The 26,931-nt window shown below is 42.0% G+C and overlaps 1 protein-coding gene across 1 annotated transcript in view; it reads right to left on the reverse strand.

The window, feature by feature from the left end:
• MBD5 (methyl-CpG binding domain protein 5) overlaps nucleotides 1-21,892 on the reverse strand; it is a 66,111-nt gene extending 44,219 nt beyond the window's left edge. The window contains 3 exon segments of the mRNA XM_027656188.1: nucleotides 805-995; nucleotides 3,595-3,732; nucleotides 21,786-21,892. The gene's annotated coding sequence lies outside the window, so the exon portion shown is untranslated.
• Nucleotides 21,893-26,931: the final 5,039 nt, after the last annotated feature.

Raw genomic sequence — 26,931 nt, forward strand, 5'->3', positions numbered from 1 at the left:
AGACCCTGCACAGACTCACTGAGCTGCCCCAACAGCCCGTTGTAGACGGTCATAATTTTATTTAAAAATTAAAACCACACACACTCCTTCAACTGGGGCACTTCAGATCAGGGATCTCTTCAGTCTTTTCTGGAGGGATTTAAAAAAGCTTTGGAGAAATCTCCAAGCTATGGAATTAGCCTGGTATTTATAGCTCTGCTTCCCATGTTCTTTGAGCTTCCCGGGCCCTTCTTTCTCCCCATCTGCTGGTTGTTGACGTGGCCCTAACCTTGTATTTTGATGATGAAAATCTATAAGAATAAGAGCATTTCATTTGATATCATGGAATTCTGGCTGGATCCCAGGGCAAGGCAGCTCCAACTTTGCTACAACACATTCCAGGTCAGGAGTGGTGCTGCATATTTTCCAGCATGGATAACTGGAGCTCTGTTGTTCAATCATGTCAAGATATATTGCTCCTAAATATGATTAATACTCCACATGACACAAAATTTGGAATTTTCTCACCTTTCAAATGCTGTTCTTCGTATGCTGGTTCCGTGCAATCATTTAAATCTTTTTTCTTTGTTCTCTTATCAAAACTCCACCTATGGGTGCACTGTCCATCCTCTACAAAGGCATAAATGGCTAAATTGTTCCCTTCCCTACTTGAGCACCATCTAATGTTGAAGATGCCTACTCTTCTCTTTAATTTTTGTTAATATTGTTAATTAGAACTTTGCTGCCACGGCGTAAAACCACCAAAATCAAAACCCAGGAGTTTGTCAGCTCGATAAATGCAGAGATATACTTTGGAATACTCACCTACATTGCTTCTCATGGTCTTCCTTGGGGTTATCTTGGGGATCTTTAGGCTCCTTAAAACTCTTGGTGCACTTTGAGCTTGGCTTTAGACAGTCTCCTGTTGTGCTCTCGACAGTGGCCTATGTCCATCGAGGTGGCTCCTGGGCTTCCCCCACCCCTCATCTGAGGAATTCCTGCTCCCTATGTTACATCTGAGAAGATAATTAGAGTGTTTCAATTAAAAAAATGAGCCAAATGTCTTTATTTCACTTTCTTTGGTCACTCTTTGTAAGTCCCAGTGCAACTACTTGATATAAACTGTAAGAATATTTGATTTTCAAGGGTGGGATGGCTCTGATTGGAATTGAGTAGAAACAAAGATGCCTTTTATTACTTGATGGTGTTTCACTGGCCAGAAGAGTGAGGAAATTCCTATAAAAATGAGTGTATGGATCCTTAGTAGGCAAAGAAAAAGGTCATGTCTTCAGCCACCTCAGGTAGTGCTAATCCACACTAAAAACCTCCCACTAAAGATGAAAAGGTTGGGTTTTAAGAAGTTATGATTGATGTGTTTGAATGTCCCTGACACCAAGAGGAGTCAACAGTCCTTTAAATCAATTAATTAGACTCTTTTAGGGGTGACATGGATTTGGAACTCATCAGGTTAAAGGTACATCCAAAGAACTAAGGGGTTAAAACCTCGGATCTGAGGGTCTGAGGACTCAGCACAGGCACAGTTGGGCATCAAATTCAGAATTATTGGGGATTTCACAGCTTTTACAAAATAAATCTTCAATTAAAACAGCTGCAGCGTCCCTGGGTTTTGAATCCTACAGACAACGTAATGAATTTGTTCTGATTTTCGTATTTGGAGCCATTTGTCACCACAATAAAGCTCTTGGTTGTTGTTAAATCCTTCTCCTGTCACAGGAAACCCATTGATACAAAAATAGGAATAAAAAATTTCAGCTAAGCCACACAAACAGGGGTGTGAGCACACAAGTCACAGGGTTTACCTGCTCTTTATACTGAATATTATGTACATTCAGTCCAGAGATATTATCATATAATATATAGATATTACTGAATTATTACACAATGTGACCATTATTATATAATAATATAATTCAAAACATGACCATTATGCAGGTATTATTGAATTATTTCAAAATATGACCATCATCATATCATGGTATTATTATATAATAATAGATTTCAAAACATGACCATTCTAACACATAGATATTATTGAATTATTTCAAAACATGACCATTCATATAATTACAGATAAATAAGAATCCATGGCTTCACAATGTAGCTTATCTTTATGGTAAGAAATCAAATAGAAAGGTGGGATAATCCCCCATTAAAGAATTTGCATAAAAAGATATTTTAGATCATAATTTCCCTATGGATAAAACAATCTTCATCTCAAATTCTTTATTAATGCTTCCACACATTGAAAGGTATTGATAAGAGCCATTTTTATGAAGGGTTCCCCTGGAGCATGTAATGCTGATCACAGCAAACACTGCAAAACTAATTTACTGGAAACAATTCCAATAGATGGATGAAACAGCCCAAGAATAAAACCTTAGTCAGAGCAGGGCTTAAAAAAAAAACTGGGTCACATGGACAGTGCAAGGACTGGAGCAGCATCAGGGAAAGAAGCTTCTGTTAAAGGCCTCTAGAAATCTACAGGAAAGCATTATAAAAATTTAATTTGCATAAATAACTTGATTTCTTACCTCATCAAAATTAAACAGCGCCAATAAAATAACAGCAAAAATTGTCTGTACCGATGATACAAAAATGGACTGAATGACTATAATATTTTTATTTTCTGATTGAACACATATCCATAACATTAAACTTCCCAGAGTCCTCCAAAGCTGCAGGAATCTCACGGTGACTGTATTTTTGGGGAAGAAACATCTGTTTTTTCCAGAGCCTTTCGCTGCGTGGTTCCCTTTGCGAGCTTTCTATTTACATAACGAGGCTGTGCCAACAGATTAAAAAAATCCTGTGCCCCTCTAATCTCTGCAGATACAATATTCTTACAACTCTGGTATTATTTGGTGCATCTAAAACGAAAGATACTGAACAAAAAAAAAAGGAAAAATAAACAAAACCGTGAGAGAAACAAACTCAGCTTTTCAACTGTGGGCTGTCACGGAGGAGTGTAAGGAGGGTGGGTTTGAAATGCCTTTTTCTGAACCAATCAAGTTGATTATTGGCTGGTTCTCAGGTTATTTTTCCCATTTACCCCGTGGCATCAATGAAAAACATCCCTCCAAAGCAGGTCATTCCAAACCACAGCCAAGGGCTCCACGCTGGGAAATATCAGCAAAGGCTTGGAGACCAGTTCAGGAGCATCCAAGTTTGATTTTAATTTTCAATAATTGTTTTGTTAAGTGTCAGACTCACACAAAATTATATTCAGTCATTGCACTGTGTTTCATAGTACTAAAAATAAATATATTATCTTTCATTTCTAGTGGTGGCACTACAATACCAGGGGATAAACAAGTCCATCAAACACTTGTGACACATCAAAGAAAATAGAAGAAATCATGGTAAAATTTGAAATCACTGTGTTTATTATCTAAATATGTGACAAGGAGAGAAATCCCAGGATGGTGTGGGTGGGAAGGGACATTAAAACCCATCCAGTCCCACCCCCTGCCAGGGGGCAGAGACACCTTTCACTATCCCCGGTTGCTCCAGCCTGGCCTTGGACACTTCCAGGGATGGGGAATCCTCACCTTCTCTGGGTCACCAGCAGGAGAGGCAAAAAGAGGACTCACCTACCTCCCAGCAGGAAGACTGGTGGCTGGAATCCACCAGGATCTGGTGGGGCTCTGGATTTTTGGGAAGAATTGGAGAAGTGCTGTTTCTTCAAGTGTTTGTGTTTCTTTGCCCGTTTTGTTGCGATAAAGCCTCTTCTTCCTGCAAGAAAACACACCTCGGACTGAAAGGGCTGCAGAAAGGCAAATCATCCTGAAGTTCCCAATGGAAGGATCCCTTTTTTTCATTGACCATGAACACAGGATCAGGAGAATTCCCTACAGTCCAAGGCAGGGTCCAGGTCTGGCCTTATCCTCCTCTGCTTTACATTTGTACAGGATTTAAGGCTGTAGGAACAGAGCCCACACAGCTGGAGAAGGGATAACAGGGCTTTTAAAGGAGATATTCCTGAGATGAGCCACCAGAAAACTTCAGGGAACTGAAATGGTACAAAAGATGCCTGGTTTTGCTTATTTATATCTGGTTTATATCCACACTTTCTCTCTTTATATACACTCACACACATATACATACATACATAAATTAACATAAAAAGAAGTAATAAAATTAACATTAAAAAAATTAACATAAAAACCTCATTGAAAGTAGATTATAGACTTGCAGACTTTCTTTTCCCGAAATGCCTTGTAGATTTTCTCCCAAAACAAACACAGCTACAAGGAATTCTGTGACTTGAACATGTGATGGTGAGTCACAAACTCGGCCTAAGCAGAGCCTTGTGTTTAATTTTATTCTTAGAACCAGCATTAAGAGTGGGGGGAAATATCTGTGCATGATTAAGCTTGGACTAACTACAGGGCTCGCAGGATTTTCAGGTTTCCCCAAAGCAGAGCTCAACCAATCTAGGCCTGGCTTAAACCAGGGCTCTGTTGGCTCCTCAAAGCTTGAACGCTGTGGGGACACCAGGTTTTTGTCCTCACTCCTTCCTTTCCCTGGAATGTGAGGAGGAAATCCCCAAGGTGGAGCCCCTTCCTCGTGTCAGAGGGCACAACTCGGCCCCTGCTCCAAGGCTGCTCCCAAGTGGATCAGCCAAGGGAGCCGATTTGGGTATTTCTGCTGGATTAGTCTTAACCCAGATCAGTTCCCTAATCCCTGGGGTTGCAGGAATGCCCGTGCTGGGCTGGGAAGGAGTGGCACGTGGGCAGGAATGAGGAACTCCAAGGGGAAAGCACAGCGGTGAGTTTGGCTCAGGCCACTTGGAGCAGTCCAAGGATTTGCTCCTTCATTTCAGAGTCCTGGAAAGGCTTTTCCCATCTCCTGTTTTCATAGCAGGGCCTCGGGATATTCATTGTTTAGACAGAATTTATATTTATCTGCCTGTATATTCAAACTTTAGGATCCCAGTTCTAAATTTTAACTGTTCCAATGCCAAAGAGCAGGAGGAATGTTTGGAATACTCGAGTGAAGTCACCACAAAGCTGTTGGAAAACAACACTGTGGCCTCCTCACTGATTAGAATTCCCATCTATTATCCCAATATTTGCTAGACACGGGGTCTGGAGAAAATGAAGTTAAAGCAGAACAGATGGCACAAGAAAAGAGAAGCGACTCTCCTGCCTTCCCAGGCTACCTTGGCAGGAACATATGGCCTTTTCCTGGGCTTTTGTGGGACAACAAGTTGGCCAGATGAGCACGACTTCAAAAGTGAATTACGACCTCCCTGACAACACGAGGTGCCAAAGTGGAAAACACAAAAGCTGAAAAAAGTACAATTAAAACAGGCAGGTTTTGCAGAGAAATTAATTAAAAAATTAGATATAAGGCTTCATTACTATCACATTTTTAATTTTTAATTATGTGATATATTATAACAAGCCTAACATACTGATATATATATATAAGTCTAACATGCTAACTTGCTTCCTGATGTGTGTGATATATATATAAGTCTAATATTTAATGCTATGGGAAGGCCCTGCCTGCTTTTTGCACTTTAAACAATAATATATATTCTCTGTATCCTTCATATCCTGATGAACTTAATACTCAAGATTTAAAGCCTGCAAACTGAAGGTCTCTTCAACAATCACACATCCTGATTTATCTGGGTTTAGAATTAAGAATGAATGAATAATTTAGAAATTTTAACCCCTTGCTGTGTTTCCCTGAGCTCCTTTGCCCACCTGTTTTCCCAGCACTGCCTCACAACGGGAATGGAATCAACTTTTCTCCTTAAATTTAAAACACAGATAACTGGGAAACTGCTGAGAACTGAGATGATGAACAAAGAATTTCAGGTCTGTATGACACCAGTTTGGGTTTTTCTCTCGTTTTCCCAACACAAGTGTTGCCAGAGGTACAAAAGATCGGGTTAGTAAAAAGAATTTACTACTACAAAGTACTAAATAAGGGAATTTCTTTATTACAGAATCCCAGGATGGGTTGGGTTTGGAGAGGTCTTAAAGCCCATCCAGTCCCAGTTCCATGGGTAGGGAATATTCCACTGGACCAGGATATCCAGGATACCCCAGCAGGGAACTTCTCTGTGGTGTTGTCTCTACATACATCACTATTCCAAAAGTGGAACGAGGAATGAGAAGAGAACAATGTTAATACAGCCCTTTCTACATTTGTCTGGTTAACACAAAGCCTCATCATACAAAATATAAATATCCCCCAAAAAAGTGAAGACTTTTGGTAAAATAACGCAAAGAGGAGACAGAAAGAATCTTCTCCCCACCCCAGGGTCCATCTCTCCTCCAGCCCCTCCCACACTGTGCTCAGACACCTCTTTACAGTCAAGACCCACCTCAACCCACCAGAAAACCTTCACTTCTATATCCTGACTCAGATTATTTCATACAAATATATTTCAGATTATTTTATATAAAAATATTTCACATTATCTTACACAAACATAGCTGTGTTGACCCCAGGATCACAACTTTTTCCATTCCCGTAAACAACTCTGCAAACACTTGAATAAATAGAAACCAGCACCAGAAGAGAAGGACACCTGGACTTCCAGCTGAATCCCTTATCCCAAAGCCCCAAACTCATTAGGAAAGAGGACATTTAATGCAGCAAGCACGCGAACAGTTTATATTTTTGCCTCGTGACACTTTATCATCACATAATAAAGTGTCTGCTTTGAGACACGACATTATGCCATTGTTTAAACTTCAACCCTCCCCAAAGAAAATAACATAAACTTCTCCAAACTGTGGTGCTTCTTATTTAAAAAGCCTTGGCACAAAATCTCCGTAACTGGCAAATCTTGATTATTTTAAACTCTCTTCTCAGTGACCCAGCACAGACTCTTTGCATCCATTTTCTACTGGTCTGGAATTATGGAAGAGAAATTATCCTGCCTGGAACTGGAAAGGTTGAGCAAATTGAAAATAAATTTCCACGGAGGAGGAATTTCACCCCAGTTCCCAGCACATCCCATGCTCCACCTCCTTCACCAGCGAGGAATATTCCCTCCAAGTAGTTCTTTCAAAGTGATGCTGCCACTAATTAATCCAACTAATTGTCCAATTCATTGATAGAAGTATCAGGATGGTGTTTTAACAATCCCCTGGCACAGGACTCCTGAATCAGAATTTCTGGAATTCTGATTCTATTCTTGCTAAGGTTAATAGATGGTTTCCCACTGAGTTTAACATAATTCACATTGGATCAGTCCTGAGTCTATATTTATATAAAATGCCCTACTATTCGAATCTGTTTGATCATTTCAAAATTATCCACTTTATTTATTCATAGATAGAGATCAAAATTCTATAAAAATTTAGCCCAGGATTGAGGGAGTTTTCAGGAAGCTTCCACGGATTTTATGTTCTTACAAAAAGGTTTTATGTTTTTATAAAAGTCTGTTTTTCAGGTGTTTCCAAGTACCATGGGACTAAATACTCCAACATTCCTCTGATTTTTAGGAATATGTATCACCTGCTGCAACAGCACTGAGGCCAAACACAAATATTAAATATTATTTATGACAAATGTACCACATGTCATTGGGGAAAAAAGTACCCATCCTCTTAAAAAGCCAACAAAACTCACTTTGTTTCATGGTTTTCTGAATCTGTGAAAAGTCCAGAGATGAGAAAAACTCTGCAGATAATATTTATTTAATGTATAACCAAATCCAAGCCCTCCTGATGCCTTAAGGAATTCCCAGATTTGGGAGCTCCACGGTGCCCTTGGGCAGTTATCGATCCCCACCTCGTGTGTTGTTCTGGTCATGTTGATCATAAAAATAAGTCATTTTGCTGCAGAATTGGGCAGAGATAATTCTTTTTTTAACCTGAAATCCTAATTTCAAGATGCAATTCCTCCAGATTGTCCCTGGTATTTGGGTAAAGCACATATCCTCTTGCCTGGCTCCTCTTCCCCCGCTCTGGGTGGTTTTGGGAATCTGGCTCCTGGACTCTCTCACCAACAACTCCTGCTCCTCCATCTTTTCCTCTCCTCTCCACCACTTTTCCTCTTGGATCTAATTCCTTAAGCAGGGAACCTGCACTTAGCACAGTCCTGGGACTCTTCCTCGCCCACATCTCACCTGACACCACCTGAGTTCACTCTCCTGCTCCTCATCCCTTGGATATGACTCTTAATTTCTTCAGGATCTCCCTGTGGGGTCTCATGAGGGGCAAACTTGTCCCAGTGTAGTCCCTCAGCCCAGGTGTGGGAGCATTTCTAGTCATACAAGACTTTTTCAGTTAAAAAACCTAAAAATAGACAAAACCTGAGCTGGTAGTTTGGGCCTGGAAAGCCAGGATGAGGAAAGTTCTCCAAGCCCACATCTATTCCCTGCTTCTTTCCAGGCTGGCACTGAGGAGCCCCTCCCTGGAGGGAAGATTTCAGCCCTCATGATTCTCATGAGAGAGATTTCCAAGGAAATGATCAGCAATCCAGGAGGGGCTGGAGCAGGTCCAGGGAAAGGACTGGAGCAGCAGGAGGGGCTGAGGGAGCTGGGGGGGCTCAGCCTGGAGAAAAGGAGGCTCAGGGGGGACCTTCTGGCTCTGCAACCCCCTGACAGGAGGGGGGAGCCGGGGGGGTCGGGCTCTGCTGCCAGGGAACAAGGGACAGGAGGAGAGGGAACGGCCTCAGGCTGTGCCAGGGGAGGCTCAGGTTGGATATGAGGGAATATTCCTTTATGGAAAAGGTTATCAAGCATTGGAATGGGCTGTTTAGGGCAGTGGTGGAGTCCCCATCCCTGGAGGTGCTCAGAAAACGTGTGGATGTGTCACCTGGGGACAGGGCTCAGTGGTGGCCTTGGGTTGATGGTTGGACCTGAGGATCTTGGAGGTCTTTTCCAACACAAAAAGTGGAAGCTGCCCTTGCCCAGCAGAGTGTGATCCGGACAAACTGCAAAGGGAAATCCCAGGGAAAAGCACCACAGTGTCAAAAACTTCTCCTAATTTTGAGAAAACCTTCTCACAGGGCACCATAAATGTACTGGGGATTTGGTTTATCGAGATAACCAAAGAGATCCTGGGGGAAGGGGATGAAACCCAAACTCCATGAAAACACGATCCCTCCTTAACACTTCCACCAAGTGGAACATGGATGTGATTTTTTTATCCCACATCTTCTCTATAATCAGACAGGAAAAAGAGGTGACAGTGAAGACAAGGATTTAAAGGCGTCAGGTTGTTTGACAGTGAATCAATAATAAAAACAAGCAAACCCCAGATTTAAAGAAAATATAAGTTGAAGGATTTTCACATCAGCAGAGCACACGGAGGGAAAGGATCTGAAAGCAAGACTTTTAGTCACAGTCACCACACAACTGGGCAAATTTTAAACCTAAATTTGCTTTTTCGTTACATGATTTTACATAAAATTTGCTCTGTAACCAAGAACCCCCCACCCTTTCAATCCAAAGAAACTCCTAATATACCAGAAGTTAAACACTTTTAATTGCTCTGCAAGTGATCTTAATTTAATAATGACATAATTATATTTATTTCATAATTAAAATCTAAGCGTATTAACATTGCAGCCTTAGAATTTTGTGTGGTTTTAAGATAGGGAATTGCAAAATGTCAACTGGTCTAATTTAATGACTGAATTTTCTACTTCTTCACAGAAACCACAGTTTAAATGTCCCAGTTCCTTCATTCTTAGCCTGTTTTTTTTTTACCCTTTCTGGATTTAGGCACAATAAAAGATAAAAGTTTCTGACCCCTGAAGTTTTTGTTTCCTTTTTTGTACTCACAAACTTCCCTAATTCAAAGGAAGGAAGGAAGGAGTTAATGGGAGCTTCCAGGTGAGAGAATTCACTTCCCAAAGAGAACAGAAGGAGAAAACCTGCAAATTCCTACTGAATTATGTGAGATAGAAATTGTTGGGACAACTGGATCCCCTGGGAGCTACTAATCAATATTTTGGGGCTCCAACTGCTAAAAACTGATCCAAACCAACCAGGCAGATGTTCAATTTAAAGGAGCTGAATGGTCCCACCACCTTCAAAAAGTTCAAGGCTGAAAGGAATTCCTTTTTTAAAGGAATTTTAAACAGCTGAGTTTCCCACTCCCAAGTTTTTAGTAGCCTCATAATATAGATATTATTCAATATACACTCTTGACATTCTGCTTTGGCAGCTGCAAGTCACACTGCTCAGGTTTTCCCTCAGCTCCAGCAGGACAATGTTTTTGAGGGTTATGTTCTTGAACTGACATGTGACTCCTCAAAATGTGATGCTTGAGAAAATGACTCACTTTAGACACAAAATGAGATACAGGAAGAAAGCCTGATGTGCTTCCAAAAAAGCCAACACAAACCCTACTAAAATGTGCCTTCAAACATGCTGGTATATATAAAATACATATATATATATAATATATATAAAATAATATACAATATATATAAAAATATATAAAATAACATATAATACATAGGAAGATATCTATAATATATAAACATATAAAATAAATATAAATATATATAAAATATATGAAATAAATATAAATACATATACATACTAAATATATATATATATGATCAAGCCATGATACAGGATAGGAACATTCCTGCAAAAGTGGTGATGCTCTAAAAGTTCGTGCAAATAGTAGTTAACTGTTCCTAAGTGGAATGGCAGGATTAGTAATTCCTGAGGAGGGTTCCAAAGAGTCAACACAAACCACATTCAGTCTCCTGAATTATTGCTTTTTTTGAACTTTCAACATGCCCCCTGCTGAAGTACCAAAATTTAGAATCTCCTCAAAATTTAGAATCTCCTCATTTTGCATCCTGGCGCCTCACTACAAAGCAGTGTAAATTTACTCCAGGTAGAATTTATCCCAAACCACACAGGAAAATGTTAACAAATGCAGACAGCCAAATAATTGGGCTGGAACTGCTGTGGCTCAGCCCAACTCAACACGTGATGGTGAACACAGGAGGGTAAAAAAAGTTACCAAAAAGTATTTTAGGCAGCAGATAAAAAAAGATCAGTTTAAAACAAGTGTTTTTTCAAACATTAAATAGAGAAAATATGGATTCACCTGCACAGAAATATTACTGTACCCTCCCATTCCTCACAGGACCAAGAATTGTCATAGCCATGTCCCAAAACCAAGAAAAAGGAATAAAAGCTTATTTGAATCCCTTTTAAATTTCCCACTGTTCAAGAGTAACACTTTAAGAAAAAAAAAACCTGAATCCCTGAAGGTTTTTGGAGCTCTAGCAAGATAATTTTGGAGCCACAGCAAGATAATTTAACACCTTGTGCTGCTCTGAAGTCGGGGTCACACATCCTGACGTCACGTTTTCATGGATTTGGACCCCCCTGGCATCAACTTGTTTGACATTCAGGGAATCACCTCAGGTTAAGCCAAATGCAAAGCTGTTGCATCAGGTTGTATTTTGGTAACTGAGGAATGGAGGATTTTGGGTATTTTGTATCATTACAGGCAGGAATTGTTGTGCCCACGGGAAAGCCACTCCTGATTTCCAACCCCGGCTCTCAAGCACAATTATCAGCTCTGAAACTCAACAATTTGGGTGGGTTTTTTTCCCTTTCTTTTCTTCTTTTTAGCTGGCACTGGCACAAGCAGTTCTGGCATAGCCTGTTTGCAGCTTGTACACATTTCAAACCAGTGCTGATTTCCCAGGACACACCATTTCCATGTGCCATGTTCCCTTGAACTGAGCGGGATTTGCAAGAGCATCAGATTTTTTTTTATATTATTTTAAACCAAAAAAAAAAGGGATGTTGCTGTTCAGGTGCATTCCAAGAGAGCTTTTTGGAATGTTAACTGTATGGCAACAGAAACATGGTAAGGGTAAATAGTGAATTTTGTGAATAGAAAATGGGATAGGAGGGTGGAATTATGAAGCAACTACAACTGACGGGACATGATGTTAAGGCAAAATATATCCCAGTTCTCACTCCATCTCCTCCTGCACAGGAAACAATCCCTCAAACTGGGGAAAAGGAGCTGGAAGTCCATTAAGTTCATTACTTCTCACTTAGTCATCACTAATTACCTGGCTTTAGCATCACATTTATTATGCAAATCTTACATGGCTGGGCAGGTCCTGCTCAGAGTCCTGAGCCCAGGGGTGACTCTTCCTCATCCCATGGGATCACCCATGGATACCCAGCTGCTGAACTACCTGTAAGGGGTGAAGTTTTCAGCTCCCAAGCTCCTTTCTGGAAGTGTTTTTTAATACTGAAAATATCATCATTTTTCAACACCCAACGAGTACAAGTTTTCCCGAAGTGATTCCTCAGGGTGATCTCCTCCTGGATACACAGCTGGCAGAAGCCTTGGCATCTTCCCTGTGAGGGTGGGGAGGGGCTGGGATGGAATTCCCAGAGAAGCTGTGGCTCCCCCATCCCTGGAAGTGCCCAAGGCCAGGTTGGAACAACCTGGTCGAGTAGAAGGACTGAATGAGGTTTAGGGCCTCTTCCAACCCAAACCATTCCACGATTCTGTGATAATCTGGGACTTGGAGCATTGGGAATCACCACCCTCACCATGCCAGTGTCCACCCCTGCAGTGACACATCCAGACAGGACTTCCCACGGGATGCAAACCTTCTCCCGGTGAGCCATCGGCACCAACACAGTTCGGAGTAATTAGCAAAGCCAATTAAGAAAGATCTCCTCCTGCTTCCCAAATCTTCCAAAGCCATTTCTGGACTTGGGAACCACCGAAACAACAACAGTGAGGAGACAGTTTGATTCCTGCAAAGGACTGGCCAGAGGCCTTAAATCCTGTACTCCTGTTCAAATCCATCCCGAGGTACCGGATGGGAAATCCACTGGAAGCTGTTCCAAAATTAAATCCCCCTCATAAGGCAGCCAGTGAGCCCTCCCATATCTTATTACAGAGGGAGAGAATGTCAGAGGGGGCTGCAGATCAGCAACATTTGCATCTGAAACCACACCCAGCCCATGTCTTGGAGTGCAAAGGAGATAAAATCCAAGTTCTTCTGATGTTCAGAGAGTGCCTTGAAGGTGCAGCGGAGTTTGGAGCTATTTTAGCCCATTTTCTTTAGAAGCACAGATTAGGTTTGTGGGTTTATTGTGCTGTTTTGCTTCTTAGGCTTGAAAGCCTTCACTCAGTGCTCTTGGAGCTCCCAGAAATAGTTCTGTGTTTTGTTCCACTGTCAGGGCTTGAGCTGCTGCGGACAAGGACAAGCTCAACATGGGTTTGGACAAATCCAGATGTGGCACAGGTTGTCCCACCACTTACATTTGTTGGCCAAACCCTAAATTTAGCCATTTGTGAAATTAATTTTAAGATGTGAGGGGAAAAATCTATTACAAAATAACCCCTGTTTATTTTCTCGAGGAAACCTCACCACGAAAACCTTGTTAGAAACATCTTCAATACTTCAAAATCTGTATTTTTTTACCTTTTACCAGAGCAAAAGAATCAAGGGAATGAACAACAGGGATGGTTTCAGAATTCTCACAGTGTTCTTTGTGTCTCCAATGAGCAGGTTTGAGATGGGACAAAATCCTTGATCAGCTCAAGGGCAGATCCGAAGGAATTTCAGTGATATGGAATCTCCAGCCCGGAGCTCATATTGCAAAACACGCTGCAAAATTACCTAAATGTGTCAGGAGCAGCAGAAAGGTCAGGTGTTTGGAATGAGGTGCCTGTCCAGGAATGCAGGAATGGAACACACTTCAATCACTCCGGCGATTCCGTGCTTTGGGAGTGGAACCGAAAAGCTTTTTCCATCGATTCCCACGGAGCCGGGACATCGGGATCCAGCAAGTGCAGCTGAACAGGGCTGCACCCTCAACCTGCCTGCTTTAAAATCACCTTTTTATGCTCACCAAATCACGTTTAGTTCGTTGCTAAAACACGGCTCAACCCCGAGTTCATGTTTCACAAAGTTCTATTTCCACCCAAACAAACAATTTGCTGTTGTGTCAAGTCCAGGAGGTTTTTTTGCAGGATGCAGTTTGGGCTTTTTTCTCCCCCTTTTTCCGTGGATACATCCCATTATAGTAAATACTACATGAATTTGAATCCAAGCTAAAATTTAAGGAGCTATTGTAACACATAAGGAAGAGAGGAGTAAGAGTTCAGAGCAGTCCTTGCAACCTTTCCTTGCCTCCTTCCCTTCATCCCACTTCCAGCCAGTTCCCTTCCCAAGTTGAGGGGCTAAACTCAGCTTCTTATATCCTTACTTCTGGATTTAGGGATTGATGGTGGAGGAGAAAGTCAGACCCTTCTTTCCTTCCAGTCCCAAATGTAATCCCCCTAACCTGACCCCCAAAATCCCTCGTGGTTTGAGCTGTTCCTCCAGATTTGATCCAGAATGGGAAAGGACACCGAGGGATCCTGCCTGGAGTGCACACACCAATCCCACTTTTCCCTCCCTCAGAATTCTGTGTTTGACCATTTATTTGGGACAGCACAAGCTTGAATAAATGTTTCAGCCTCAAAAAAAAATCTCTATTTAACATCCACCACTGCTTCTCTCAGTAATTTAGGGGACGAAGCACTAAGGCCCATCCCTGGTACAGCCACAAACTTAGCACGTTACACATCAATTTTATGCTGGACAGGACCTCTCTGGGAGGTTATTTCCACACAAATGCCTTCCACAAACTTTTCCCAATTGGCATCATTTTTCATTTTTGCAGGTAGTGCAAGAAAATGCCAAAGCACCTGTGCAGCAACGGGAGGGGAAGAAAGAGTATTGCACTACAATAACAAGCAAAAATACAGCTATGGAGAATTTAATATGGATAAACAAAAGGAAAATATTCAAGTCCTTCCAGATCAAAGAATGGTTAAAGTTGGAAAAGAGCTCCAAGATGAAAGGTAGAGGAGTATTAACTTTATATAAAATGCAGTTTGTTACTATTAGAGGTAATTAAATATGGAAATTGTTTTCTGGGTGAAATGGGGAGATCTCAGTCACTGCCAGGCTTTGGAACAAGAGCAGGGAGCTACTGAGGAGGAGAGCTCTGATCCAGGGGCTGTGGAAAGGGATGAGTGATGCAGGGAGACACAAAACACTCAGGGGGATCTTCGTGGAATCCCAGAATGGTTTGGGTTGGAAAGGACCTTAAAGCTCATCCTGTCCCACCCCCTGCCATGGGCAGGGACACCTTCCACCAGCCCAGCTTGCTCCAACCTGGCCTGGGACACTCCCAGGGATCCAGGGGCAGCCACAGTTTCTCTGGGAAAACCATTCCAGTCCACTCCCACCCTCATAGCCAGCAATTCCTTCCCAATATCCCATCTCTCCCTGCCCTCTGGCAGTGGGAAGCCATTCCCTGTGTCCTGTCCCTCCATCCCTTGTCCCCAGTCCCTCTCCAGCTCTCCTGGAACCCCTTTAGGCCCTGCAAGGCCACAATAAAATCACCCTGGAGCCTTCCCTTCCTCTCCCTGAGATGCCTGGGAAAAAAAAAGGCTCTGCCATGGGCAAGAAATCCAAAATCTGTGGAGCAGCTCTCGAGGTGTCAGACCCAACCACCCAACCATTCCCACCTTCACTCCAAGACACGCTTTTACAAACAAGTGTCCCTGGTCTGGAAGCATTTTCTCCCTCATCAGCTGCACTTCCCTCTTTGCAAAAGAATTTCAGCCCCAAATGAAAACTATTCCCACAGAAGGTGTAATTCCAGGTGTTTAGACGGGACGGCCGTGATGATCCAGGGGCATCCCAAACATCTGTGTCCCAGCAGGGCCTCCTCCTCTCCCTGGAGCCTGGTTTTGAAGGCTTGAAATGTGTTTCAACTTAGGAAAAATCAGAAAAATAATTTCTTATGCCTGTACGGCTTCGTAACAATAATCTCCACCGAAAATGGGTCGGAAAGGAGCATTTTAGGGACTGAGGGACACAAAACCAACTGAGTTATGGGAACACACCTGGGAGCAACCCCCAAATTTTACACCCTCGTGCCTGGCTCGGTTTTAAATCTTCTCAATCCTTTCTAAATGACCACACTGAAAAAAACAGCTGTTTTTTACAGGTAAAGTACCAGGGTGCCACAGCCTTCACATCATCCATGGCAGGTGGCAAAATTATCTAAAAAGTGGCAATGTGGCTTCTTTTTTTCATTTTTTTAAGCAGCATCACCCAAATCAGGGCTCTGTCAGTGGAAGACACGAGTTTTGCAGTTTTATAACAAGAATGACTTTGCAATGTGCTTTAAGTGTCCCTCTGTAGGAACAAAGTGCTTTTCTCTCCCATCACCAGCTCCCAATAATTGTTTTCCAAGGATCACAATCAACGTAATAAATATTAAAGGCATTTAATATGCACATAATTTTTGACAGAACAGCCAGAGACGGTTCCCTGAGATTTTTTTTTTGACACTTGAAATGGAATGATGAGCTAGGCTGGTGTTTGAAATGGTGTAAAGAACCACACGTGTGATGGGTATAGATTTAATTCCGTGCTCTGAGAATACAATATAAACCCAAAGCTGCTCCATGAGAACTTCCTGGAGCACAAAGAGGATCCTCCAGTCGGAACACCCACGTGTCAGACTGTTCCAGAGTGCCATTATTCCCCTGTCACCTGCTCGTTTCCCTGCAGAATCTGTCCTCTGCAAATGTCACTGGCTGCCACTCAAGTGCTTAAATTGGGCTGGAGATAAAAAGAAAATTAAAGGGGGGGTGAAAAAAAAAAAAAAAAGATATGTACCTGAAGCAACAGAAATGTTCACACTGGGAAATGGATCAAACTTCCAAGCAAGGATTGGGAGCATAAGCAAAAAATGCTGCTGGATCATCTGGGGGAGGTTAAAATATACATTATAATACCTAATATAAATATGATACTGGTTTTCCTCTGGTGCCTTTTATTGAAGGGGCACCTGTGGCCAGGTTTCCTTCTCTAATTCCTTTGTCAGGACAGGAATTAAGTGTTTTGGAAGGAGCAGCTGGAAGAGAAACGGGGCCCATGGAAAACAAACTTGTTGCTCTGTGCAAAAACTTGGCAGAGTGGTACAAGGTTTTCTGCTCAGACCTATCAAATCTATGATATTTAATACATAATCTCAAAATTAGGCTCAGAAATGCACCTAAGAAGAGTGATATCGAAGAGCAAGGAATATCTTATAGGGATAATAGAAATGTCTTATAGGATATATCTCATGGGAAGAATGTGAGAATCTTTGTAGGAATATCTTTTATTTTTCTCCCCCAAACCCTTTAAATAATTTCTGTGGAAGAAACTTTGGAATTAAGTAGGTTTCCTTTCATTAAATTTCTGAAGGTAGAATTCATTTATGTCCTGCTTTAGAGAAATTCCCTTGGGATTTCACACAACCCCAACCCTTTCATATGAAAAGGAGACAGAGAGAGACAGAAAATTGACTGTTCTCAGGAAAACATTACAAAAGGCTCCTTGGGTTTAATGATAATTCAGGAAAAATAGTCTGTGGATCCGGCCTGGAGATGGAAAAATGGGGGAAAAATTATAGAACAGGCCCTGCTCCTTGTCTGCCTTGGAATAACTAAACCCAAAATGTTGGGAATGACACAGTTGTGAGGCAAACCATGTAGAGCACAGAGTGTGCAGAGCCCAGGCCTGGGTTATGGATTCAGGAGAACTAAACAGCCCTATAAATTCTGGAGTTTGGATAGTGAGGGGCCCAACTTCGAGCAGAGACACATCTCACATCCTGGAATTACGTGGTGTGGGAATTTCTGAGACAACGCGTCGGAATAACCAGTTTTCTCTGGTAATGCTGGATTTGTCCCCAACACAAGAAGGATATGGAAATGAGGTCAGAGGAGGCCATGGAGCTGCTCCAAGGGCTGGAGCCCCTCTGCTCTGGAGCCAGGCTGGGAGAGCTGGGGGGGTTCACCTGGAGAAGAGAAGGCTCCAGGGTGATCTTATTGTGGCCTTGTAGGGCCTAAAGGGGCTCCAGGAGAGCTGGAGAGGGACTGGGGACAAGGGATGGAGGGACAGGACACAGGGAATGGCTTCCCACTGCCAGTGGGCAGGGAGAGATGGGATATTGGGAAGGAATTCCTGGCTATGAGGGTGATGAGGCCCTGGCACAGGTTGCCCAGGGAAGTTGTGGCTGCCCCTGGATCCCTGGAAGTGTCCAAGGCCAGGTTGGAGCAATGTGGGCTAGTGGAAGGTGGGTGGGATGAGATGAGCTTTAAGGTCCTTTCCAACCCCAACCATTCTGGGATTTCTCTGATTATTTTCACCTCCTTCAAAGCGATGACCAAGACACAAATATTCTGAGGGCTGTCCTGTGCTGTCCTGGTTTCTTTTCCATGCTACAATAAGCAACACCAATCAGTCAGTGCCATCTGAGTTTATGGAGAAGGAAAACCTGTGGTGTCAGGCTAAAACTGCTCCATGCAGATCAAAAATACCCAGAGAATCCAAACTGGTTTCTAACACACAGTTTAAAGCTTTTAGGAAATGCAAAATTTCAACGTAAATAGAGCTGTGATTCTGGAGAGTAATGAAGTGAGGGAAGACCGGCACTGTGTGAGAATGGATCAGGGACTGGAAACAGAAACGGGGCGACATCAGAAATTACTTGGATGAGAGAGAATGAAAATAGAGATGCAGGGTTGGATTTGATGATCTCAGAGGTCCTTTCCAACCTGGTTGATTCTGATTCCATGACATGAGACACTGAAGGAACAAGGAATTAAGGAAGGATGCCTGAAGAAGGATCAAGAATGAAACCAGGACTTCAAAAAAAAGATGCCTAAGCCAACAATCCTTCTGATTCCTGTAGGATCACTGCTCTCTTTCCCTGGCTGGAAGGAATCTCCATGGGGTGAGTACCCCAGTTCTGCCTCTGCTGTAGGAAGGACACAAAGCTCAGCAGCCCAGCCAAGGAGCTGGCAAAGGGAAGCTCCCAGAACTGAAAGTGGTCCTCCAAAACAACAGGGACTTCAGAAAGTCATGGAGCAAACATGAGTGTGGAGTGAGTGACAGGACACAGGGAATGGCTTCCCACTGCCAGAAAGTAGATTTAGATTGGATATGAGGAAAAATTCCTCCCTGGGAGGGTGGGGAGGCCCTGGCCCAGGTTGCCCAGAGAAGCTGTGGCTGCCCCTGGATCCCTGGGAGTGTCCAAGGCCAGGTTGGACGGGGCTTGGAGCAACCTGAGCTAGTGGAAGGTGTCCCTGCCCATGGCAGGGGGTGGGATGAGATGGGATTTAAGGTCCTTTCCAACCCAAACTACTCCAGGATTCCATGAAACCCATTGCTAAAAGGTCCAACAAAGCAAAAAGGCAAATTCTTAATTCCATCTGCAGAGCAAGGTCTGAACATTTCGCAGCCCAGAAAATCTGGAACCACAAACTGAACAGTTAAAGAGATCACAGATTAAATGCCATTTATTAAATGCAAGGAGGAAAATAGGATGTCAACCTCTAATTAAAGGTGAGGTACAAGTGCCACGTGGGTGAACCAAGGTCACCCAGGTTTGGAAGTACCACACTACCCAGAGCTGGGAGTGTTTTAGTGGTGGTAAAAAAGAGGAAAAAACCCAAGCTAGATGGCCAGAATGTGAACTAAATGTTTTCTTGGACTCCACGGAAGCGCCCTGAGGTTCATCCACACATACATATTAAAACTTTGAGGAAATAACCAGTAAAACACAAACCTCACAGAGAGAAATACTTTCCCTGCCCTGTTTTTTTTTCACGGGTAAAAAATGGGGTTTTTTTGATGATTATTCCCCAAAAGCATTTGGTTTTCCTTCACCAAATGTTGCAGATTCCCGTTTTAGAACAAATAAAAACATATGGAAAGGTCTGTCCTTGAAGGGAGCTGTAACAACAAAACAAACTCAAACCCCTCAATATGGCAGAAGGAGAAATAACCTCTCTCAGCTCAGCGGTGTTTGTCTTTTAAATGTAAAAATCTCCCTTCTGGAGGTGAAAAAAACTCCCCAAAACAAAGAGAAAATGAAATGACAAGAGAACTGCCCTAATTTTTTTTTTTTTCTCTAATTTATAAACACTACATAAATGAGACACTTAATTTGTCTGGGCTAACAAAGCACTTCCAAGAATCCTCTAGTCATACTGCTTGAAAAATAAAGAATATGTATGCTATATATGTGTTATAAAGATATATAATAGAAAGATCTGCAAAGAAGGAGCAAAATAAAGATTCTATATAATATATGTATTATAAAGATATATATATTAGTAAGATCTGCAGGACAAGCAAAATAAAGATTCTACATATGTATTATATATGTATTATAAAGATATATATTAGAAAGATCTGCAGAACAAGCAAAATATTCTGTATCATATATATGTATTATATATGTATCATAAAGACATATATATCAGTAAGATCTACAGAAGAAGTAAAATAAAGATTATATATATATGTTTTATATATGTGTATTATATATGTATTATCGAGATATATATAAGAAAGATCTGCAGAACAAGTAAAATAAAGATTCTATATAATATATGTATTATATATGTATTAATATATATTAGATCTGCAGAAGAAGCAAAATAAAGATTATATATATATTATAAATGTATTATAAAGTTATATTTATCAGTAAGATCTGCAGAAGAAGTAAAATAAAGATTCTATATAATACATGCATTATATATGTATTATAAAGATATATATTAGATCTGCAGAACAAGCAAAATGAAGATTATATATATGTATTGTATGTGTATTATAAAGATACATATTAGAAAGATCTGCAGAACAAGCAAAATAAAGATTATATGTATATTATATATGTATTATAAAGATATATATATCAGTAAGATCTGCAGAACTAGTAAAATAAAGTTCTATATAATATATGTATTATATATGTATTATAAACATACATATATATTTGTCAGATCTGTAGAACAAGCAAAATAAAGATTCTATATAATATAATATACATATTATAAATATATCTATATATTACTCAGATCTGTAGAACAAGCAAAATAAAGATTCTATATAATATAATATACATATTATAAATATATCTATATATTACTCAGATCTGTAGAACAAGCAAAATAAAGATTCTATATAATATATATATATTATAAAGATATACATGATAAAGCTCAGCAGAACAAGCCCCTTCCCTGCAGATCCAGATGAGACCAAAAGCAGCAGATGAGTTCCCAAACAAGGACCAAACCTGGTCCTTAAATCAGTTTTCACCGTGTTGTGCTGCAGATGAAAAAGTTCCCAAAAGAGAAAAAAATGACACTTAAACAAAGCTCTCCCGAACCTCCCACGTTTATTTGGATCAGAAGTCCACAAACACCACGAGCAGGGAAAACAAACAGCACGAGATACATCAGGTTCATGCCTTAATTTTTAATTGAAAAGCCAGTTTTCTCCAATTCTACGGGAATTCTACGGGAGATTGACCCCTATTTTATATCTTTTCCACCTAATTTTTGGGCTTTTTTCCTCAGCCACTCTCCAGGTTTTAACACACAAGGTAATGCTGGGTTTGTATCACACAAACACAGATATTCCAACTCATTTGCAGGGCAAAAAACTTGTGAGAAAGGAAGAGTAAGGAAAAGCCATTAAATGCAGGTAAAAAAAAAAAAAAAAGAAAGAAGTTAATGACTCATATTCTTGTAACTAAAAGGAGGAAAAGAAATCGAGCTCCCTCCACTCAGCTTATTTTTCACATTAGCAGAATAAATAAACTTATTAAAAAAGAGGTTAAACACTGGCTCCCAACCTTCAGCTGCTGTTCAAGCCTGGTTATTTTTGAGGCCAAAAACTAAAGTATTCCTTCTAGAAAAAGGTATAATCTCGATTATTTCCCTTACCTTTGCTGCCTGAAGGGACCAGATTTCAAAGATCTTGTCTGTAAATGAGATAATCTTCAATATTGATGCCTCCAGCGACCACCATCGTCAGCAAGGATCTGCAGAGCAACACCAAAAGCAGGACTTAAAACGGGTTTAATGTGACTAGACTGGGGTTTAAAATATTTATTTACTTATTTTATTTATTTACTTATTAAACAGGCACAAAGTAAAATTGTGCATTTCAAGCAACACCTGAATTTAGGAGCTGCTGCTAAAATAAACAGAGAAGAACCAGAGCCATAACACAGGTATTTAACTTTTGGAGGCCCTCAATAATTACTCTGCACTAGTATATTTAATAAATATACAAAACTTGGGGATTTCACTGTTATTATATCCAAATAACCACAGCATTAATCACTCCACCAGTTAAAATTTAGATTAAATAAAATTACAAATTAGGGTTGAAGTGTGTTACAAGCACTGATAGATTAATGGAAAGTTAAAGCACCTCCTTCAGCTTGGAAAAACCAAGTGAAACTTTAGGACAATGTTGCCATAAAGGCAAGTTATGGTGCTTTTATAAAGCAAAAAATACAATAAAAAATAAAATTATTCAGCCTGAATGTATATATATTTAAAATATCATTTCACAAGTACTCATTTCTTTGTCTGCAGGCCTGGGACACCCCATTGCCAACAGTCAGGACATGAGTGGGAAGGTGATGGGATCACAGGCTCTGGGGACAATTTACTGCTTTTCAATTTACTATTTAAAGCCATAAAAGTTAAATACCTGTAACAGCAGAACCCCCAAGTTTTTAGCAGTTTGCCCATATCAGTGCAAAAAGTGATTTCAACTCAGTTTAGGATAAAGTTTTATCTGAATTGTCCATGTTTGTCTCTTCTGAAGTCAACCCATGCCCCCCAACTCCTGTTACAGGAGAATAAACACCTCTCTGACCAATTCTTCCTCAAAGCAGCAAGTTCTGGAACTGCTAAATGGATGCTCTCTCCTCTTCCCAGTGCTTCCAAAAATTCAAAATACATGTAGGATAAATAACTGTCCAATCAGTCTCTGAAATAAAATGACCCAGGGTATGCCAGGATTATGTTCCCTCTCTTTCCCTAATGAAAATCCAAAGAGAAATTGGATGTCCACTGTACCCTGGGGTTTGCCCAAGCTGAGAGTTGATGGATTAGCAGGGGGAAAAAATTCCAGATACAAACCAACCCAATTAAAGCATCAAAAAGCTGCTGTGGAGGAACTGGGAGCGATGAGGAATTTTCAGGTGAGGTTCAAGGCGGGGTTGAGGGGCAGGAGAGGAAGGGAATACAGAGTTTGTAATAATGGAAGGCTCATGGAACAGCTGGAATTCACAGGAGTCTCTGTGAAACAGGAGGTGAACAAGTTCTGCTGGTGCTGGAAATCACTAAACAACCCCATCTGAGACAGAAGTTGGTGAATTAAGGTCCAGGACACGACTGGATGTGGCGCTCGGCGCTCTGGGCTGGTGCCAAGGTGGGCATCAGTCCCTCCCTGATCCTGGAGGGTTTTCCCAACCCAAAGAATCCTGTGAGAACATCAACCCCAAGAATTGCCTTGAAATCCACAGGTCTGGGCAGCCATGACCCGTAATTCCCTGGAATCAGAGAATCACTAAGGTTGGAAAAGACCCTTCAGAACGTCAGGGCCAACCAGCCCCACTTTCTGAAAGCCCTGCTTGGCTTTGGTTGCCCCTCCTTTGGTCTCTCTGGTCTCTCAATGAACTGGGGCAGAAGCCAGAGAGGGAGCCAACACCTAGTTTCTTTAATAAGTTCAGCACTGGAGTCAAAAAAATGTCATTTCAAAGGGAAAACACCCCACGGAGCAATCACAGGGGAAGGAACGAAACATTTCACGACACCTTTTCAAACAGCTCTTCCTCAGCACGTCCAGAGTCTCCAAGGTGGTTCAAATCCGTGACCAGTTTTCCTTAAAAGCACCTTTGCACACGTAATTCAGTCCTGAGGTTTTCTATCAGCTGCCCTTCAAACCTAACACTGGATATTTTCCTAACAAGTCGAATCAGACCCAATTCTCCCCAGATTTTTTAAGTGCCACTGAAAACATCTTCATTTTCCTTCTTTTCTTTTTTTTTTTTTTTTTTGCCTGGCAAGTAAATCATTCTCATGTCGCCTTTTGTGTTAGGAGATGATATTTTCTTTCCCTCTGTGAACTGCACGACCAAAATGCAGATATTTCAACTCTGCTCCCACTGCAGATGTTATTTGTGATGGGGTTTAATCACTGCTCTCTCACACACGACAACTGCAATAATTGTAAGGGTATCATTAATTTTGTTCTCAAAACCTCTAAGCCTTCTCAAAGGGCTTTGGGAAGAAGCTCCTTCTGTGTTAAACCACCACATGTTCCAAGGGGATCTTCTGAATTTTATGGGACCTGCTCATTTTGATGAATGGCCCCCCCAAGTGTTACGTTAGTTGTGCTTCATATGATTTCCTGACCATCATCCCAACAACCAGGAGGAGTCACTGTGATCTCACCTTCAGTTCATGGGAATTTACCAAGGAAATTAAAATGCCTGTTGTTTAAAAACACACCATCTTATTCAGATATTCCTGAACGTCACTTAACACGGATGCAAAAAAAGACACAATTACACGGAATCCCAGAATGGTTTGGGTTGGAGGGGGACTTAAAGATCATCCCATTCCAGCCCCTGTCATGGGCAGGGACACCTTCCACTGGCCCAGGTTGCTCCAACCTGGCCTTGGACACTTCCAGGGATCCAGGGGCAGCCACAGCTTCTCTGGGCAACCTGGGCCAGGGCCTCCCCACCCTCACAGCCAGGAATTCCTTCCCAATATCCCATCTTGAGATAGCTGTGGAAATCCATTCCCTGTGTCCTGTCCCTCCATCCCTTGTCCCCAGTCCCTCTCCAGCTCTCCTGGAGCCCCTTTAGGCCCTGCAAGGGGCTCTCAGCTCTCCCTGGAGCCTTCTCTTCTCCAGGTGAACCCCCCCAGCTCTCCCAGCCTGGCTCCAAGCCCCATCCAATGGATCCCTATGGATCCTGAACACCATTTCACAGCCACTGCAGCCCTTGAGCCCCTTCCCACTCCCCCAGCCCCTCCGTGCTGGTGAGACCCAGCTCCAGCACAGCCCCTCTCCTTGGGGAAGGAAATCATCGCCAGCACATTCCAGGAGCTTCCTGGATTGAGCTGCTCAGCTCCTGGTCCAGCCCCAGGAGCAGCTCCGTGCGCTCCAGCTGCTCATGGACACACAGGATGATGCTCCATCCTCATCTCCCTGCCTGTCCTTCCATTCCAACCCTCCAGCCAGAGGAGTCTCCACGACACCAATAGGATCATATCCCTGCAGCCATCTCCAGCTCCTGTATTCCCCATTCCCTGTGTATGCCCAGTGAATCCAACGTACTGCCCAGAGCGGTTGGAATTCACGGAACCACAGACTCAGTAAGGCTGGAAAAGCCCTCTGAGATCATCGAGTTCAACCTTTGACCTCACCCCACCCTGTCCACAATTCCCTTGGGCTGCTCCTCAGGTGCTCAATTCTTCCTTCTCCTTCCTTTCCCCCTTTATATTCTCCAGCCCCTTATTCTGGATGTTGATCCTCTAAATATCCCAGAGCCCGAGGAGTTGGTTCTACAGGATTCTGCATCCCAGTCTGGTGCCAGCCCACCAAACATATGTCTCCGCTCAAATGGAAGAATCTGTTTGGATTCCTTTTCTTATTTTTCAAATTCCTTCCTGGACTGGGGACAAAACATTTCTTTAGATACAACTCAGCACCTTCTGAGACACAAAACTTTCTATATATTCTCTGTAACTCTGAAGATCTGAACACACGACAACGATTATTCAAAGCGAACCCTCAAAAACCATCGAGGAAAGACAATAAATTGGTTTTAGACATTATTTTTCGTGCTTGTGGGTGCTAAGTCTTTAAAGCAGCTCCGTCAGTTGTTGCCTCTGGGAGGTGTTTTTTCTTGTTTTTGAGGAAAAAAATCCTTTCAGTCACAGCAAGATCCCCTCACAGCAAGATAAAAACGCACAGGGAATACAGCAGAAATTTCGGAAAGGAGCTCCTCGTTTTTCTTTTTTAGTGGCAAATGTAAAGGACCAGGAGGTTTGACAAACACCACTGAGGTCTTTGTTTTCCAGGTTTCCCTTTCATACGTGCCGGTGCTCACACCTGAGGTGTGGAAAACCAGGAACAATCCCTGCACGAGCCGCCCCCAGCCAAGGCTGAATTCCCTGATTTCAGAGGATGATTCAGCTCAGCTGCAAAGGCCACCACTGGGAAAGAATCATGAGGGGAAAAAAAAAACCAAAAACACGTGTTTTCCCTTTTTTTTTTTTTTGTTTTGTTTAGTTCCACAATAAGGCAGAAAAGGCAGCCTCGATATTTCTTTTAAATTAATAGTTTTAAGTGAGAAATAAATAAAGCAGGTCTGTGCTGTTTTTGTCAGAGATGAGCGAGCAAGAACTAATGAGATCTCCTGACAGATGAGGCTTCTCCAAGACTGTCCTGAGAAGGAATTTCATCCTGCTTTTAGCTGGTATTTGCCATTTATTGACATCAATATAGCCGAGTTTCCTAATTAACACTGGAAAAAAAGTTGGTATTTTAAATTAAACCACGAAAGCCTCACTGATTTTACTGACTGAATGGTTTGCTGAGGAAGGGCAGTTTTTGGAGACACTGGTGTGGGGCACTGGTGTACCAGACACTTGTCCCTATATAAATATTTAAGTCTAAACTATATATATACGTTCTTCCCTCCAGGGAGAGCTGAGAGCCACTTCCAGGGCCTAAAGGGGCTCCAGGAGAGTGGAGAGGGACTGGGGACAAGGGATGGAGGGACAGGACACAAGGAATGGCTTTGGGAAGGAATTCCTGGCTGGGAGGGACTAGGATGGAATTCCCAGAGAAGCTGTGGCTGCCCCTGGATCCCTGGAAGTGTCCAAGGCCAGGTTGGAGCAAGCTGGGCTAGTGGAAGGTGTCCCTGCCCATGGCAGGGGGTGGAACTGTATAATCCTTAACGTCCCTTCCAACTCAAACCATTCTGGGATTCTACAATGAGTCTGTGATTTAGACAATTCATTATTTGTAAAGATTTTGGGAAGGAATTCCATGGAT

The sequence above is a fragment of the Corapipo altera genome, unplaced genomic scaffold, assembly GCF_003945725.1.
Source record: "Corapipo altera isolate COAL_440 unplaced genomic scaffold, ASM394572v1 68, whole genome shotgun sequence".
In the NCBI taxonomy this organism is placed as follows: domain Eukaryota; kingdom Metazoa; phylum Chordata; class Aves; order Passeriformes; family Pipridae; genus Corapipo; species Corapipo altera.